Source organism: Vicia villosa, unplaced genomic scaffold (assembly GCF_029867415.1).
Source record: "Vicia villosa cultivar HV-30 ecotype Madison, WI unplaced genomic scaffold, Vvil1.0 ctg.001178F_1_1, whole genome shotgun sequence".
Classification (NCBI taxonomy): Eukaryota; Viridiplantae; Streptophyta; class Magnoliopsida; order Fabales; family Fabaceae; genus Vicia; species Vicia villosa.
Genome location: NW_026705519.1, coordinates 608349 through 620917, shown reverse-complemented (window position 1 = coordinate 620917; position 12569 = coordinate 608349).

Sequence of the window (12569 nt, the reverse complement as noted above, 5' to 3'; positions counted from 1 at the left end):
AAAAAGGGTTCTAGGCCATTCAGCTTCTACGGACACTCACTATTGAAAGTAATAGCGTTATCACGATGGTTCGTAACAACCTCTACTACCTTCCATGAGGCCTCCACTGATTGGGGTTCCACCATATGACGCTCATGGTAAGGATTGCTCCTGACATGCGACTATTGGTCTTACCACCTCCTATCTCAAGTTACTCGCCAAAGTTCGGGTTAGAACTTTATCTCATCACAAAGGAACCATCGAGCACCAAAAAGAAAGAAAAAAAAAGAAAATAAACAAACAAAGCACACAATAATATATACAAATACAAAACACACAGATAAACAAAAATAGGCTTAACACACTTAAAACTGGATCCCCAGTGAAGTCGCCATTTTTCTGTAGCGGGGAAAATCTGATATCGAAGCCATGGGATTGACTCGAATCAATATTCCGTTTGAAATCGCCACCGCGCTTTATTTTTTTTCAAAGGAAAAGGGAAAAGAACGTAAAACCCAAAGTTTTGTTTTTAAAACAAGAAAGAGATCTCAGGTACGGGTGTTGATTATATGAGGGGAAGGTTTAAAGCACCCCTCATATCTGTGGTACTCCACAGGAACCTTTTTGAAAATCTGTGTTGTGTGTGTGCTAAAAAACGGTTTGTTTTATTTTTAAAATAAGCTCGGCAAAGCGTTAAGCTTTGGGCCTACATACCTCCTCGGTGCAATGGAGAAGTCAGAGCTAATGTAGTTCCGCTTTTGGGAAAAACGTTTTAAAAACGAATAAACACTTTGGTGTCGTTAGAGAGAAATACTCAGCCATTGATTTTGAGCATGAGAACAAACAAGTTCTTTGCATCGCAAATGAAAGAAGGGCTCCAACTCGGATAAAATCAACGAGTATGCCACTAGCTCTCTCACGCGGAAAAGATCTCGTTATTATCAATCAATTTCAAAATCGTGGGGTATAACCACTCGTTTCGACAGTTAACGGTGTCTAAACTTTTGAAGAAAAGCCACTAAGGGCGAAAGATATTTTTAAGAAAAAGGTTTTGAAAAGATTTGCAAACATAAGAATATTTTGGAAAAAGGGAGAAGATTTTGAAAATTTAAGAATGGGAGGAGATGAAGAGGCTAACCTAATGCATAAAATAAAAGCTAAGGAAAGAAACGGTCTAACCGAATAAGAAGCCAACACTTGACATTAAGAGCCAAGGTAATTTTCCCATCCTTTGGATTTATCAATACCAACACATTAACACTTGGGGATCCAGATGAACTTATTATCTTAGCACCATTTTTTCATTAAGCACATTAAGATTCTGACAAAAATTGGGCAGAGTAACGGCTGTTTTTGGGTAAAATCCTTATCTCAATGCCTTGGAATTAACCATCAAGGGCTTTCAAGGAAATACCTGCACACATAAACATACAACAGAACAATGCCAGACAGACAGAACAATCACAGGATAGTAATAGAATGAGTCCAAAGGTACTAGGTCCATAAGTCCGAATCTCCAAATTGCTAGGGATAGTAACTGATAGTCCAAAGAGAACCTTATGTATTTTTTAGATTTTTGGTTATTTATTAGTGTTTTAGCAAGAAAAATAGAGTATGGTCCAAGTGGACAAAAGAAAAAAATGACGGAAAGTAAATATGATGAAATGATAAAATAAAGCGATAAAGCGAGAAATATAAAGAGCGGTAATATAAAGAGCGGTAATATAAAGAACGATATAGTAAAGGTGCGGAAATTAAAGTTAGTTGTTAAATGTTAAAGATAACCATCTTGAAGCTTGTCAAGTATGTTATCAAAGTTAGTAGGAGATCAATGGTGAGTGAATGATGTACTCGGATTTAAAGTCAATGGGGCTTATCAGAAGCTTGATAAAATCATAGCGACTACACGATAAAAACCTCCACAAGTCTTAAATCAACCGCATACAATTCTCTTCCATATTTGATCTTTTTTATTCGGGACACGAAATATTGCGCTATGTTAAGCAGATCGCCAAGTGATTTATATAGAAATCACCCTACAACGAGGCCGGTCAAAACTTTATGTGCTAATGCATGCGAGAAGAACGATATGTAGATCGCCTTCCGAAAGCAATACCGCACGAAAAGAAAATAGGTGAGTGATCTAGTCTTTACCAAGAATCCATAAGAATTCTCAAGGCATTAAGACTTTCATCGACCAAAATAAAAGAGAAGTAAAAGATGGAACCACATTAAAAGCTCCTTTCATCCATAATTTCAATCACTTAATATTGCGGATTTGGATTCTCATCCTATCAACGCCCTAAGTCCATTGAAATTAGAGAGAAATTAGGCCTCTAACTTGTGATTCAAAGAAAATATCAAAAGAATGGAGTAGAAGATGAGTTAGAACCAAAAACAAGTCAAAAACCACAAAAATAAGCATTCTGCCCAGATGTAAATCGATTTGCACAGAGTGTAAATCGATTTGCATAACTCTGTTTTTAAAATCTGCGCAGTTTTCAGTTATGTAAATCGATTTGCACAAGATGTAAATCGATTTGCACAACACAGTTTTCAAAAAAACAGCAAATAAAGAGAAGAAAACTTGTTTAAACATAAAACCAAACACCTTGTGATCTTGGATCAATTTGTGCACGAAAATGTATCAATTAAGCAAGCAAATCTCATCAATGTAGCACCAAAGGTGCATCAAGCATAAACAACAATGGATCACATCTTGAATCATGTAAAGGATCAAGAATTTTACCAAATCTTCACAAACTTTGAATCTTCTTCAAGAACACACAACCACAAGCCTTTATCTCTCACAATTGATGCAAAAACTAGTGTTTATGTTGAGGTTTAGCTCTAAATTAGTGAGGTTCAAGATGTGACTCACTAATTTGTGTGGAAGAAAAAAGAGCTTTGAGTGATGGGTTTGGAAGAGGTGAGGAGAGAATTTGCAATAAGTTTCTTGGCTATCAAAGCTTGAAAAATGAAGAGGGGAGTGCCTCAATTTATAGCACTTAGGCTTGGGAAATTTTGTGGCTTGGAGTTAGGATTGGAAAATAGAATTAGGCTTGGAAAAGTGATTTGGAGCCAAAAATGAAATCCAATGGTCTTGATGCAATCACATGAGGGTACATGATTAGATGATGTAGGAAATCAAATGTAAGAACCAAGTCATGCTTCCCATGCTTGCAAATGATGTCAACACTTCAAAAAGCTGAAATTTGCCTTCATTTTTCCAAATTCGTGCTGGTGCAATCGATTTGCACATTATGCAAATCTATTTACATGGCTGAAAAAAGGCAAAATCTGGGGCAAAAACAGTTATGCAAATCGATTGCTGTCTTATGCAAATCGATTTGCACTGATGGCAGAAGCAAATCTGGTGCAGAAACAGTTGTGTAAATCGATTTACACCTTATGCAAATCGATTTGCACAGTGAAAATGTTGAAAAATGCTCCTTTGATGGGTATTTTGACTTGGTACCTACAAAACACAAACATACAAGAGCACAAGGCAATATTTTTGGTATTTTGGTTAGTAAAACAATATACACAAACTAAAACATGGGTGCTCGATGATTCCTTTGCAGATGAATTGAGCACAACATTGCAAGCAGAGATCTAGGTTTAAATTTCTTGATTGATGATTGGTATGCAAATGATGTGTGATCTTAGGGTCAAAAATTGGGGTATGACACATGTCATGAAAGAGAGTAGTCATTGCCCTTTGGTAAGTTGCGCCTGCATTATTTAATCAAAACGGCATCACTTTGTAGCAAAAGGTACCCCATGGGGTGATGAAAGATGTCTTCTCCATGTCTTCAGGAGCCATCTTGATCTGATTATAACCGGAGAATCCGTCCATGAAGGAAAAGACGTTGAACTTAGCGGTGTTATCAACCAGCATGTCGATATGTGGTAATCGAAAGTCATCTTTTGGACTGGCTTTGTTCAAGTCACGGTAGTCAACACACATTCTAACTTTACCATCTTTCTTCGGAACTGGCACAATGTTGGCCAACCATTGAGGATTTCTGAGGTGACAAGAAAACCTGCATCGAGTTGCTTTTGAACTTCCACTTTAATCTTGTTAGCCATATCAGGGTGAGTCGTTCGCAATTTCTGCTTAACCGGCGGACATTCTGGCTTCAATGGCAAGTAATGCTGAACAATATTGGTATCCAACCCAGGCATGTCTTGGTAGGACCAGGCAAACACGTCAACATATTCTTTGAGAAGGTCTGTCAACTTACTCTTGATATCAGCATCAAGCAGCGATCCAATGGTCACTTCTTTTTTGTCTTCTTCAGAACCCAAGTTGATCTTTTCTAGAGGCTCTTTGTGAGGCAGAATGGCTCTTTCCTCGTGCTTAAGTAATCGAGAGATCTCGTCCGGGATCTCTTCTTCTTCCTCTTCTTCGGCTTCGAACACAGGAAACTCAAAGTTGGGAGAGGGCATAAGGTTATTGCATTCAATGGGTTTATTAATAGTTAATCTGCACATATGATTTATATTTATTTCAGAAAAAACTGTGAACGCAAGAGTGTATGCAGATTATTGAAAAAGTTTTTTTTTTTTTTGGTTTTTTAGGATTACCATTTCCAGAAAAAAGCAAAAATAAAACATATAATGTAGGGAATTCAAAAATGACACTTTATTTATGATTCATTTTTTAAACAAAGCCCTAAACACAAACTCATTTGTCTTGGGCAAGACAAAGAGGGAAACTTTTAAAACAAAGCCCTATACACAAATTTATTTGGGCAAAACAAAACATTTAAAAGCAAAGCCCTATAAAACATCTCTCTGCTTTGGGCCAGGCAGGAGGTCAAAATAACAGCGAGGTGATTACTTTGAGCGGCGAACAACATTCGGAATGTCGACAGCTTTCCAGTAGCAACGAACTCCTCTGTGTATTATGTATTCAGGAAAATTCCCCTCAGAATTATCTTCAGTATTGACATTGACCGCTGGTCGAGCAGGATTTGAAGGTCCTGGTTTATCAACCTTGTTCTTTGTAGAGTTGAAACGGTCTTCTTCTACTTCTTGAAGAGCATAAGATGAGTCACAATCTTCAGAATTTTCAGGATGTAATTCCCAGTCCTCAGGATGAAGAGACTCATTGTCAGAGACACTTTCCGAGTCAATTGCGGGGCCATCTTCCCCTTCATCTTCAAAAATGGCATTTATGTGATAATAACCATCTTCGGGATTATAAATCTTGGTAGCTGCGTTGAAGCCGAAATCTTCAGTAATTTCAGGCTGCTGAGAAAATTGACAGGGCTGATAAGCCTCTTCTGGTTGACTATTATATTCAAAGGAATCTCCCAATCCAGTTGGTTGGATATCTTCAATCGCAATCTTTGAACTTTCAGGTGCAGTATATTTCACCATATAATCATATTTGCCACTTGGTTGTCCCAAGGTGTCCCAGACCTTTGCAGGAACAGGCGGAGTTTCTTTGGCTCTGGATCTCTGTGAAGGAGGATAGAACGGTGCATATGGTTCTTCCTGAGATATGTATCCCGAGTCATTGAGATAACATTTCCATTCTTCTTCAGGATCAGGTAGACCTTCTTCGATACATTCTTTGATAAGGACATTAACCTCTTGAGGAATTGGGTTAAGGAATCCTCCACTAATGAATGTTTCTTTGATCGGACGAAGGGTTTCATCCTTCTTGGTGCAGTTTGAAAATGTTGGTGAACATCCGAGACCTGCTCTAGTTTCATTCTTGGTCGGGATCACAACTTGCCCCCAGCCAGTGGTAGTTCCATCTTTCACTACTTTCACTGCCTCTTTGTAAGAAGAGATTGACGCTTTCTTTTTAGAAGATTCGTCTTCTAAAGAGAGACCTTGGAACTGAGTTCCTTCCACATCATCAGCACCAATGAAAGAGAAATTGGATAAATGACTCACCATTAAGGCTTGTTCTCCACTTATCGTCACCAATTTTCCATTTGTTACAAATTTTAACTTTTGATGGAGCGTAGAAGTTACTGCCCCGGCTTCATGGATCCATGGCCGTCCCAACAGACAGCTATAAGCAGCTTGAATGTCCATGACCTGGAAGGTGATTTGAAATGTATGTGGACCAATTGTCATGGGAAGGTTGACTTCGCCGATGACAGATTTTCGCGATCCATCAAATGCTTTGACAACTACACCACTGAACTTCATAGGCATTCCTTGGTAAGACAAGTGAGCAAGAGTCGTCTTTGGCATCACATTTAAGGAAGATCCGGTGTCTACCAACACATTGGACAAAGAGTCTGACTGACATTTCATAGAAATGTGCAAAGCAAGATTGTGATTTCTGCCCTCCTCGGGGAGTTCTTCATCACAAAAGCTTAAATTGTTGCAAGCTGTTATGTTGGCTATTATCCCATCAAAGTGGTCAACAGTCACATCATGATCTACAAAAGCTTGATCCAAGACTCTCATCAGGGCCTCCCTGTGGGCTTCAGAATTTAAAAGCAATGAAAGTATTGAGATCTTTGAAGGAGTCTGCATAAGCTGATCCACAATCTTGTATTCACTTCTTTTGATAAGCTTCAAAATTTCATCAAAGTCAGGATTGACATTGGTTCCACTGGATTGACCAACATCAGTGCTTGTATTACTGATAGGAATTTCCACAGGATTCCCCACTGGTGTATTAACAGGATTTTGCGTGGTTGCGGGAGCAATAGGCTGCTTTGGAGGTAGTGGAATGTACACACGTCCACTTCTTGTTACTCGACTCACATCAACGATGTTCACGACAGATGAAAGAGTAGGTAAAGGAACTTCTTGTCCATTCTTTATCATTGTTGCGTTGTAGTTGTAGGGAACTGCCTTGTCAGAGTCATAAGGAACAGGTCCAGGTAGACAAATGATCAAAGGAGCAACAGGAACCTTTGGGTTGTTGTAGGTAACTTCTATGCGCTCAGGCATGTTGAAATGAGGAACGATGACGTTAACTTTAGGCATTTCCGAGTTGATATCTGAGACTAAAATCTCATGTGGATAACATCCTATCATGTTAACTTCATCTTCATTCCTATTTCTGTAGATCTGAATAGTACCATTATCTAGCAAGACTTGAAGATCTCTTCTCACAATCGAACATCTGTGAGGATCTATGCAACATATGCTACAGGAACCGTAGTAATGTTGGCAAAAATTCTGCCCTTGACAGAGAGTGGCGTGCATTTGTACCAAATCTGCTCTTGAGAAATTGATATTATAGACTCGATATGGACCAGGACATCCATACACCATGTTTACAACATGCCCTCCATGATTGGGCAGCGGATTTGCTTGCACATTTGGATTCAAATTTCTGAAAGAGAGGAGATTAGATCTAACCAACCTCTGAATTTCATATTTCAAAGCTATGCAATGCTCAAGATCATGGCCAGGTGCTCCTTGATGATAAGGGCATGAGACCTCAGCTTTGTACCACCATGGGAGTTTCTCAGGTACTGGTGGTGGTGCTTTAGTTTGAACAAGACCTCTTTCAATCAAAGCAGGGTACAACTCTGTGTAGGTCATTGGAATCGGATCAAACTGTGGAGCTCTTTGTACACGATTCTGATTGTTGTTAAACTGCTGAGGCTGTTGTTGTTGAAACTGCGGGGTAAATCCCGGATTTGGTGCTGTATTAACGGCTGGTGCGATAGCAGCAATCTGTCGTTGACGATTGACATTTGCTCTTGGCTTTCCTTGGGATACCATGTCAACACTTTGTTCTTTCTTCTTTTGGAACCCACTTCCAAACTTTTTGGTTCCGCTTGAAGATCCACCTTCTTTAGTTAGACGTCCGGTTCGGACTCCTTCTTCTAGACGCATTCCCATGTTTACCATTTCGGTGAAATCACATGGAGCACTAGCAATCATGCATTCATAATAAAATGGGCCAAGAGTATTCAAGAAGATCTTTGTCATCTCTTTCTCTTTTAACGGTGGATTAATTTGAGCAGCAGTTTCTCTCCATCATTGGGCATATTCTTTGAAAGCTTCATGATCTTTCTGAGCCATGGATCGGAGCTGATCTCTATCTGGAGCCATATCCGAGTTGTATTTGTATTGTCGGACAAAGGCCTCGCCTAGGTCGTTGAAAGTTCGAATGTTAGTGCTATCCAATCCTGTGTACCACTTCAGTGCGGCACCAGTCAAACTGTCTTGAAAGTAATGGATGAGCAACTGATGATTATCTGCATAAGTAGACATCTTCCTAGCATACATCACAAGATGGCTTTGTGGACAAGAACTACCTTTGTACTTCTCAAAGTCTGGGACCTTGAATTTAGCAGGTATTTGTACACTGGGAACCAAACATAGCTCCTGATCATTCTTCCCAAACAAATCTTTCCCGCGAATAGCTTTGACTTCCAGTTGAATCTTGTTGAACTGTTCTTGGAGATCTCCCATGAGGTTTCGTTGATTTGTGCTATCACCTTGATCATGATAAATCTCGTTGTCTCCATAAGGAACAGTGTGAACCATAGGAGTAGCAACCGTCATAGTGGGTTGAGAGAGTGCCATAGTGATCTGAGAAAAAACTACCCCCTGATTTGGAGTGAACAGTGAACTTTGTGCAGCAGGCGCTTCAGTTGTGGATGTTGGAATCCCAGAGAAATTATGGCGAAAACCCGTACCAAAGCTGAAAGGCGTGCCCCAACCTTCTGGCATAGAGAAAGATGGAATGCTGAATGTAACTGTAGAAACTGGAGTAGTGACTTCAGATCTTACCGTTGCTTGACTGTTGGGTGGCGGCTGCTGATTCTGTGCGGCCATTAGGGAGTCAACCAGAGTAATGAGACTTTCCAATTTTTCCTGAAGGGTGGTCACTGTACCACGGAGCTCAATATTCTCTTGTTCAGAGTGTTCCATTACTCTTCTTCTGCTTGAACGAGTATTGTATCTGTGATCTGATTGCGAGCGCAGTCGAGAAACTTTGAGACGCGACAGCTTGACGATCTAATAGAGGAAAATCCAAAAGATAAGACTCTAGACAACAGACTCGATATGCAGAATGATGTATGCAAAAAGAAGTTTATGATTTTTCCAAACGTTTTAAAGAATATTTTCTTGCAAACATTTGAACACAAATTGTTCTTTTATTTTTATTTTTATTTTTATTGCAATAATGGGAAATGTTACAACATTGGAGCGCAGCTCCTTATAGAAGCAAATGATAAATAAAAAGCTAAACAAATCCTAAACATCCTCATCGGACGAAGAACCAAATGCGTTATGCAGCTTGAGCTTCATGATTTCTTTCCCATAATAAGCTTTCAACTCGGCCTTTTCGGTCCTCAGTTTGTCAACAACATTCTTCCAATTGTCAGGCATCGGAGCGTTGCTTGTTGAACCTTTAAGCTTTTTCTTGCTTTCTTTGATGTATCTCCTGATTGCGGCGTCTTTCCGACGGATTTTCTCATCTTTGCTCATGAGCCATCCATCTTGATAATAGAGAGTTTCTTCGTGATCTTTCACTCTTTTCTTCAACTTTCTGTTTTCCATATCAGTTTTACAAAATTTTTCTTCCCAAGCGTCTTTTTCTAACCTCATCTTGGCCAAAGTCTCTTGGTATTCTTCTATAGTGTCAATGGGAATATTGGGCAGTTGAGACACCGCAGGGAACATGGGTTTTTCATAATCATAAGGCATTTGAAGCTCCCTTGCTCTTTTCTTTACCCAACAAGTATAGGCGTCCATAGCAATGCAGCTTCTTATCCCACCTTTTTCTTTTCTTCGGATGTCGTACCAAGCTCTTATCATTCTTGTTTTCAACCCTTGAGGATCCTCCCCTTCTTGGTAGAAGTAGTTTTCAACAGCGAGACTGTCGCACCCCAATTTTTGCCCTACAAATTTCATTCATTTTTAGTCATGTCGCATATGTATTTTAATCGTCACATTTTTGCATATTTTAATTCGAGTTACCTTTTTTTCGAAGTTTCATTTTAGACTCCATAGTTCTTGTAATCATAAAAAAAAATGTCAAAAAAATGTGTGTTTTAATCTTTTTAGTTTAATTTTTAATAAAAAAATTATTAGTTTTAGATCATTTAGTTTATTTAGGGTTAGTACTATTTTTTATCATTTAGTTTAGATTTATTTTAATCTATTATTAACCAAATAAAAAATGTAGAAGTTTAAGTTCATTTTTTTAATATAGTTTAGACCCATTAATCTTTTTATGTGGTCCAAGTTCTTGAGCTATTACAAGCAAAAATCACAAGTCTTTTTTGATGCCATTTTGGACTATATGCCTTTTGTTTGTCTCTTGGTCCCCACAACAGTGTTGTCTCAATCCTGCTTCAAAACACTCCAAACTGCTGCAAAACCACAGAGGTAATTAGTCCACAAACTGCTGCCTCAAACGGTCAAAAAACTGCTGCATATATGTCCAAAACTTCTGATGCCTTGCACAAAAATGGACATCCACAACCTGCATAACAAAAGCACAAAATCAGAGCTCAAGAAATGTTCAAAACCCTTTGGATTTTCCCCCCTAAATTCTATCATTCACTTCTATAAAGAGGTTTTTCTAACAGGAAGAAAAGGGGGGATTCACAACAACTTCTAAACCAAAATTCCACTCATACAAACTCTCAATCCACCTCACACTTGAACCTCCATAAACCGCAAAAATCACAGCACTTCAACAACAGATAATCCTTGCCCATAACTCTCATTCACAAGCCACCCCAAAAACTTAGATCAACATCAATACCATTTCAGCAGCAAAACGATAAACAACATCCATCAACGTTATCACCGAAACCTTCATAAACCTGTCACACATAACCAACATTAAAACTGAATCAGAGCATTTACAATCATCTTCAACTCCATTCAATCACTTTCACAGATCTAAATCAACAAAAACGCAACACCATTTGGGCCACCACACCGACCCTCATCATCAACATCGCAGATTAGCCACGCTCCTCAACATCGGCGTTCACCCACAGCAACACTTCAACGATTTGTGCCAACGCGAACAACAAGCTCAGCTCCCCGTGGATTCTTCACCTCCGAGAACGATCGGAGTCGGTACTCTTCATTTTCTTTGATCTCTTTAATTGGATGTCGATCTTGTAATGGATTTTGGATGGTTGTTTTCATCGACTTTATGTAACTTGGTTTTGCTGTGACATTGTTGTTTTTTTTGTTTCAATAATGAGTTGATATCGTGAGAGATTGAATCGGGAGAGATAAGAGAAACAGAGGGAGTTGTTGTTTTCGATTTCGTGTGAGAACAGAGAGAGAATCGAGAAGAGAGGCTAAGCTTTGTTGCTTTTCTGAGCGAGAGAGTTTGAGTAAGTCGTGAGAGAAACGTGAAAGCAGAAAAGAGGAACGTGAGGGAGAGGCTGGATGATCCCTCATGTCTTCTTCACTAGGGTTTTGTCTCAACGTTAATGTTGGGCCGAATTTAATTAAGCCCGTTTAGTCTTATTGATCTTCACATTGCTATTGTGGACCGACACCCCTCCTGTAGTTTGTTTGTTTGATTTTAACTTTGGGCCTTATTTGAGCCCAACATGTTTTGTTTTATTTTTATCGTTTTGCTATTTTTACTTCATATGATTTTTTTTTAGTTGTTAGTTTTGTTTTGTTTTCATGAAAAAAAACACCAAAAATATGTTTTAGACTTAAGTTTTTTTAAAGATTTTTTTTATAGAAAAATGAATGTGTTTAGATGTATAGTTTTGATTCAAAAAATTATTAAAATATCAAAAAAAAACATTATATTTATCTTAATCCAAAATAAATAAACCTTGGTCCAACGCCAAGTTGTTACAAATAATTTCTCGATCCAACGTCGAGTTCCTTCTTTTAAACTTTCTTTAAACCATATCGAAAGATCGAGTGACAAGAAGTGTACACCTCTTGAATACCTCGATTCTTTTGGATTAACACTTTTTTTTAAACCTTTCTTTAATTAAATCGAAAGATCTTGTGACAAGGGGTGAACACCTCTTGAATACCCTGATCTTTTTGAAGCTAAAACACATTAATAAAATCAAAGTGATCAAGTGACAAGAAGTGCACACCTCTTGAATACCTTCGATCCTTTGAATCAAACAATAAAAAACTTTCTTAAATAAATCGAGAAATCAAGTGACAAGAAGTGCACACCTCTTGAATACCTTGATTTTCTTGAACCAAAACTCTTTAATTAATCAAAGTGATCCTGTGACAAGAAGTGCACACCTCTTGAATACCTTGATCCTTTGAATCAAAATACATCAATCAAACCAAGAGATTGAGTGACAAGGGGTGCACACCTCTTGAATACCTTGATCTTTTGAAACTAAAACACATTAATCAAACCGAAAGATCTTGTGACAAGAAGTGCACACCTCTTGAATACCTTGATCTTTTGAATCTAAAACATATTAATAAAACCAAGAGGTTAAGTGACAAGGGGTGCACACCTCTTGAATACCTTGATCTTTTGAATACATTAACTAACAAGGACAACAAGTGACAATGGGGCTCGCTCCTGTTCAATACCTTGGGTAAAGACGCGCTAGGTGAACACATATGCTCAATCCTTTGCTAAACGTCCGTAAACAAAACAATCTCAATTTCATTCAACC